The sequence below is a fragment of the Tamandua tetradactyla genome, chromosome 5, assembly GCF_023851605.1.
Source record: "Tamandua tetradactyla isolate mTamTet1 chromosome 5, mTamTet1.pri, whole genome shotgun sequence".
Taxonomy (NCBI): Eukaryota; Metazoa; Chordata; class Mammalia; order Pilosa; family Myrmecophagidae; genus Tamandua; species Tamandua tetradactyla.
Window position 1 is genome coordinate 83344698 of NC_135331.1, and position 7490 is coordinate 83352187.

The 7490-nt window shown below is 36.4% G+C and overlaps 1 pseudogene; it reads left to right on the forward strand.

Moving 5' to 3' along the window:
* Nucleotides 1–3916: 3916 nt before the first annotated feature.
* LOC143682564 (olfactory receptor 2G3-like) lies at nt 3917–4845 on the forward strand (annotated as a pseudogene).
* Nucleotides 4846–7490: the final 2645 nt, after the last annotated feature.

The window sequence follows — 7490 nt, forward strand, 5'->3', positions numbered from 1 at the left end:
TATTAATGTATCCCTACACAATATCAAATAATGTTTTACAAGTATTTAAATGCGAAGCAAATTGTATTATGCTTCATGTGTTATTCTGCAATTTGTCTTTTTAAGTCCCTGGTAGACAGAATAGCTCTGCATAAGGGCATTGTGATTGCTATTTCTGGAACTTACAAAAACAAATGACCCTTTTAAGGGCTATTTCTTTTAAAGGATCACACCAAATCCTTCACCTGTTGGCATTCTGAAGAGCTGAAATGAGATGCAAATTATACTGCATATATTTAGGGATTCAAGAAACAACACCATTGAAAGGGATGCCTAAGTGCTATATCATAGGTCTGAGTTGCATCTACCAAGGAGAGAGTTCATGGAGTAAGATTTTCTGGCTCACTTTAGCCCTCAACAATAAACAGTTCCCTAATTCTCTTTCTATCTTCACAAAGATGTAACCCTAGATATTTTTTTATGTGAACTAAGATGAAACATTCAAAACTTTTAAAGAGCTGCAATGAACATGGGGATAAAACATATCTAATCAGTTCTATTATTCCAAATGACAGAATTCCTGGGGACTTGGAGAAAATGAGTTCATTATCAGTAACTCTACTCAGTCAGCTCTGTAATGAGATCCCCAGGGTCTGCTTTACTATTTAGAAAAAAATGGAAATTTTCAAAGTCTCCCTAACTATTGCACTTGTCTAGCTTTAAACCACAAACTTTGCACTCTTTATCCAGGTCTGTAAAGAGTGTCCACATTCATTCAGGGAGACTGCATGAGCAAATGCAGAAAGCAGGGATGAAATGACAAAAAAAAAACCATCATCAATAAATCAAACTATATACAGTGCTTTCTTTATAATTCTGTTCCCCTTGATTGCATAACCGCTGTAAGAATAAATAAGGTAATTGTTCCTGGGATTGAGAAACAAGCTCTCTTTTCATTTAGAGGATAGGGAAAAAGTAAGAAAACACAAGCCCCAAATCCCAGAATGCTGTTTTGATTTTGTCTCATTAATCCCTCACTCATACAAGGCATTACTAGGTCATTTAAACATCCATGCATTTCTTTATATATACAAAGAATATATATTATAAGAAATATAATATACAGCAAAGAAAATATATTATAAGAAGTATATAATATATGTATATTCTCCTCTATTGAGAGCTGAAGGGATGTATGATGAAAAATTATGGATGTAGATATGTTTTATATATACAGCAGGAAGTTAATGGAGGTTTTTGTCTATGACTCAGGATTATCGCGGAAGTCAGATGTAGAGCAATCTGCTTGGATGGATGTCAGAAGTAGAGTGAGAATATTTAATAATTTGTTGGATGTTGTCATAGAGATGGAAGAGGCAAACAATGGGAGACAAATAGCAAGATTTCTGGGCTGAACAGAAAGTCTATTTGAAGTTGGAGAGACCAGTCATTTTTACTGGCCTGAGTTAATATATTTTATTAATTATCTACCTCCAGCAACACTCAGGTGCCCACAAATAGTGAGGAAGAAGACCCTGTTGAAATTCTCCAGGCCTCCTGTGGTTTCACAGGGCAGATGGGAAAGAAGTACAAGGTGACAGGAAATTTAGTTATAGCAAAATGATCCTGAAGTTAGGAACTAACAGGAGATGTATATAAGCATACACACACATACATCATGAATTTATATGCATTACAGAATACATATTAGATTATATATAAGATTATTGATGGAAATTTAACATGATTGTGGTAGAAGTGAGAAAACACCCAACATAAGAATTTGTGAAGTCAGAAGTTAAATATCTTTGCAGTTTTGCCTGGATCTGAACTATGATGAAAGATAAGAGAGGCAGAAGTATCTCTTTTAGAATAATCTCCTACAATGGTTGATCTTTGGACAATAAGGAGACTGATATTAATTTCTACTTTGGGACAAATGTGTTCCTGGGAGCTTCTTGGATTCAATGTCCTGTGTCATCTCTCTGGCTTTCCTGACTTGCTAATCTTCAGGGGTCTCAGGCTCAAGTAACAGCCCCTCCAGCTAGAAAAGGAGCATTACACACTGACTTGTCACTTTCATATAGTATCAATTGGAACCCCATAGCTTAAATTCCATGTTCTTATTCAAATGAAGTTATCAATGCCCCCAAGAAAGCTGGAATATTTTCTCCCTTCTACTTTATTCATGTCTTTTTTTTTTTTTTTTGCCTCTCTTTTATACCTGCACCAAGGTGATTAGCCATAATTTCAACTCTTAACTTTTTTGAGATTTGAGTTTAAATTGATGCTTATATGTGAGAATAGAGGTAATATGACTAATTTAACTAAGGTGGGTAAAGTCACAACCTGCAGGTAGCACTCTAGAAAATAGAATGAGAGTAGACAGTGTCTGGTTTTTCTTATTCCTTTGATAGAAGAAAAATTATTACTTTTTATGCTGCCATAGCTAAATACATGGGAATTAACCTTGAATGAGAGGATGGAAAAGTTGTTGTATGTATGTATTTATGTTGGTGTGCATGTATATGTGTGTGTATATAATTGTGATTGCATCCACTAAATAAAAAAAGATTATATAAACTATTTTGTTTCTTATACAGATGTTCATATTCTCTTTTAATATTTTATTCTCCTTTCCCTATTTCAAGAGAGTGCATAGTGACTTCCTGTTGTTACAAATAGCCTAAATTTTTCACTGACTCCTGCTTTGACTTCATTTCCACTAAGTTCTGGGGAGTATCACTTTCACATGATAATTTAAATTAGCATGTTATCATTTGCTGAGAATTAGTTGACATATTTTACTTCCATAATTATTTTTTTAAATAATAAAATTATTATTACTAGGGAAGAAATTTAAGGCCTGAGTGACTATTGCTGATGGCATATAGAAAGTGCCTATTTTCCCTAAACAGGAGATACATTTATAGTCATTGCATATATACTTTCTGTCAGAGTCTATATTTATAAACATATACATTTACATATACTGTTTGCAGGTTTAAAAAAAAAACCCTTAAACTCTTGGTCCCTTTCATCTTCTGGAAGGTAAAATATCTGTGCTTCGTTGAATCACGTTGAGGTGGTCACCTTCATCCCTCCAAGAGCCCTCTTTTTCCTGATCCTCACTTGCTCCATGCAGACTTAACAGTCTCATCATTACTCAGTGAAGTAGACCAGAAGGCTGTCTCACTTCCTTGACACCTCACGCCACACAGGGAAAGGAAGTTGGTTCTAAATAGATTGCATGAATTTCCACTAGTAATAAACTAGTGGATTGAGTTTACTCATCCTTAAAGGAAAGATATTAATTGTGTGTGCATAATTATTAAATATTTAGAACAGATGTTAATATGATTTGTTTTCAAAAGCCAACCATGTGCCATGTTACAGGAAAAAAATCTTTTTGATCTCCAGAAGCCAGCTATCCTTCATATAATGAAAGCCCATGAAAAATCATATAATGAAAGTCCTTGAAAAAATTACTTATCCCAAAGTTTACAGTTGAAGAATGGAAATATTTACATATATTATTTACACATATTGCACGTCTATGCTACTGAGTTTCCCTTATGTATCTGAATGATTTGTCATAAGCCATATATTAATTAAGTGTATTTTCTTACTCTGTTGCTCTCTTTAACTTTTCTATGATAAATTTTATTTCAGCTTTTAATGGTTAACTCTAAGGGAAACCACTTTTACAATTAGCCTTCATATACCTCTCTGTATAGTCTTATCCTTAACATCATCTGTCACAGCTTTTGCCAAAATATTCTGTGTGTCACTGGAATTTTTTTATTAAATTTTATTAAATTTCTCTTAGTGTCAGTGTTTGAGAAAGTTACTTTTAAAATCGATACTGTGACGAGTTGCCAACATCTTTCCCTCTCTCCAAATTCTCATAATGTTTTTCTCCTTTTCTGAAAAGATTATGGGAACAACCAATTGCAGTGTTAGTGGACAATTTATCCTGGTGAGCTGACCAGCCACAGCTGGAAAAGATTCTCTTTGTGGTTGTTCTGGTATCCTATCTCCTTACACATGTGTAAAATGCAGTCATTATTCTGATATCCTCCACAGATTCCAAGCTCAAAACACCCTTGTTCTTTCTCCTCACTCACCTCTCCTTAGCTGATAACTGTTTAAACACCAACATTGTCCCCAGGTGCTGTGGAACTTAAGAGGACAAGCCAAGGCCATCACATCCTTGGGCTGTGCAGTCCAACTCTGTCTCCCTGGCACTGGGCTCCACTGAGTGTGTTTTCCTAGCAGTGATGGCTTTTGAATGCTGCACTGCTGTTTTCAAACCCCTTTCCATTATGGGGCAGTGGTAAACCCATAGCTGTGCTACCCGCTTTCAGGGGTTGCATGGATGTGTGGACTAGAAAACACAATAATCAGGGGACTATCACTCTCTGGCTGCCCTGCAGTGGACACCAGTGGATCCATCATTTCTTCTGTGAAGTGCCCTCCATGATCAAGCTTGCACGTGTGAACATCCATCCCAATGTGATCTAGATATGCGTTGCTTCATTGGTTTTGCTGCTCTTGCCCTTAGCACTGATACTGATGTCCTGTGGATGTATATCCAAAGCAGTCCTAAGGATCAGTTCAGTTCATACTTGGTGCAAGGCCCTGAGAACATGTGGATCCAACCTAATGGTGGTGACCCTCTTCTATAGGATCATCATGGTTGTCTACATCCAGCCCAACAGCTCCTATGATCACACTCAAAGAAAATTCATCTCCATCTTCTGTACAATAGTGCCAATGATCCCCAATCCCCTCATCTACACATTGAGGAATAAAGATGTAAAACAAGCACTTGGAAGACTATTTCACAGAGACATAAGCTCATAAAATATGATGCACAGTATACACTGTGGTCAATTTTATGACCTGAAGTGATCTCGTATAGTATTTTAGTCAAGAGCTTTACCAGTGTATGAGGACAGGATGTGCTTTTCAGTCTGCATTATTGTACACCATTAGGCCTCAGAAATACATATCTTTTCCAATCTCTTACCCAGGCTTCTTTTGCCATGTAAGGCAATATTTCCCCATGTTTATTATTTTTATTTTAATATTTTTAATATAAAATATATACAAAGCAAAAAAAGAAAAAAGCAATAATTTTCAGAGCACTCTTCAACAAGGACAGGTCCCAGAGTTTGTGTGCCAGTCTGAATCTGTGGTGGACCCCAGAAAAGCCATGCCCTTTAATCCTCAGTCAATATTGCTGGGTGGGAGAATTTTGGTTGTTTCTATGAAAATGTGACCCACCCAATTGTGGGTGGTAACTTTCGATTAGATGATTTCCAAGGAGATGTGTCTCCACCCACTGAAGGTATATTTGCTTGCTGGAAACCTTTAAAAGAGGAAACATTTTGGAGAGAGTACTTTTTGGTAGAGCCACCTGAAAGCCAGAAGATGCAGCCATGTTTGCCATGGGCGCTTCCAGCTGAGAGAGAAACATTGAACGTCATTGGCCTTCTTGAACCAAGGTGTCTTTCCCTGGATGCCTTAAATTGGACATTTCTATAGACTTGTTTTAATTGGGACTTTTTCTTGGCCTTAGAACTGTAAACTAGCAACTTATTAAATTTCCCTTTTTAAAAGCCATTCCATTTCTGGTATATTGCATTCTGGCAGCTAGCAAACTAGAACAGTTTGTCATGGAACTACCATATAATCATCTCAGATTTTTCCTTCTACCTGCTCTGGAATATTAGCAGCTAGAAGGAATAAATATATATTTTTTATCATCACAATTGACTTTTTCTTCTTTTTTGAGTCTGAAAAAATAACATATATACAAAAAAGCAATAAATTTCAATGCACAGCACAATTACTTGCAGAACAGGTCTCAGAGTGCGGCATGGGTTACATTAGACAATTTTAGGTTTTTACTTCTAGCTGCTCTAAGATACTGGAATCAAAAAGAAATATCAATTTAATGATTCAGAAATCATATTTGTTTGTTAAACTCTACCTTCTCTGTATAAATCCACCATCAACTTTGATATTTCTATCCCACTCTTTAGAGGTATTTCGGCTATCGCCATTCTAACTTTTTCATTATGGGAGGGGCTGTCAATAATATGGATTAGGGAGGTAGAACTAGCTGATGTTCTGGAGAGGCTGAGTCCTCAGGTTTCAGGACTTATTTGGTCCAGGGACCCCATCTGGAGGTTATAGATTTCTGGAAAGTTACTGTAGTGCATGGAACCTTTGTAGAATCTTATATATTGCCATAGGTGTTCTTTAGGATTCTCTGGAATGGTTTTGGTTGGGGTTTAGCAAGTTGTAATAGGTAGCAATGTCTAACTGAAAAGCTTCTTGATTCTATTCAAACTCTCTCAGCCACTGATACTTTCTAATTGCACTTCTTTTCCCCTTTTTGGTCAGGCTGGAATTATTAATCCCACAGTGCCAGGGCTGGAATCATCCCTGGGAGTCATCCCCCACACTACTAGGGAGACTTTTACCCTTGGATGTCAAATATTATGTAGGGGATAAGGCAAAGATTTCACTTACAGAGTTGGGCTTAGAGAAAGTGAAGCCACATCTGAGCAACAAAAGAGGGCCTCCAGAAGTAATTCTTAGGCATACCTTTAGGTAGGCTAAACTTTTCCACTACCTACATAAGCTCCATCAGAGTAAGCCTCAAGATCAAGGACTTGGCCTATTAATTTGGGTGTCCCTAATGTTTGGCACAGTATCAGGGGATTCCCTGATGGTAAAATTGAATAGTTCCACATTTCCTCCCCCACCCCTCAAGGGACTTTGCCAATACTTTTTGATTATCTGCTTACTATATTCTAAGATGTATCCAGGCATTATTTTAAACTATAGTGGATTTAGTAATTTAAACTATAGTGGATTTAAGTAATTTCTTATTTAATAATAAGAAATGACCTCATTCTTATTCTGGGTTCCCTGTGTTTCAATTGTTCAAATGAGCTGTCCAGACAGGTAGAGTTAGAGTATGTGCTACAGAAAATTTAGATTCCAGACAAAATAGTTTTCTTTCTTTGTTCTTAAAGAGCAGGTGCAGTTCTAAAATATTGACAATGTCTTCTTTAGCCCTATGTTCTGAATTACTGCAATCCTTATCTGATCAACTTCATTCTTATCTCTAAATATCAATTTGTAGATATATAAAATGGTCTCTCAAAATCCAGAGATAAAAATTACCACTCAAGACTAAATATGTCTGCTTATAAGAGTTTACAATCTAGGCCCCTATTTTCTTATGAGCATTATCTAAAGGAGACCATAAAATAATGGTTCTTTCATTTCTGGTTTATTTTATCTCACCAAATGTCCCACAGGTTCATTCACATCATTGCATGCCTCATGACTTCATTTCTTTTTGTAGCAGCACAATATTCAATCATGTGTATACACCATCATTTGCCAGTTTACTTCTCAGTCAGTGCATCCTTCAGCCACCTGCATTCATTAAACGACATGAATAATGTGCAAAGTCCACAGTCCATGAA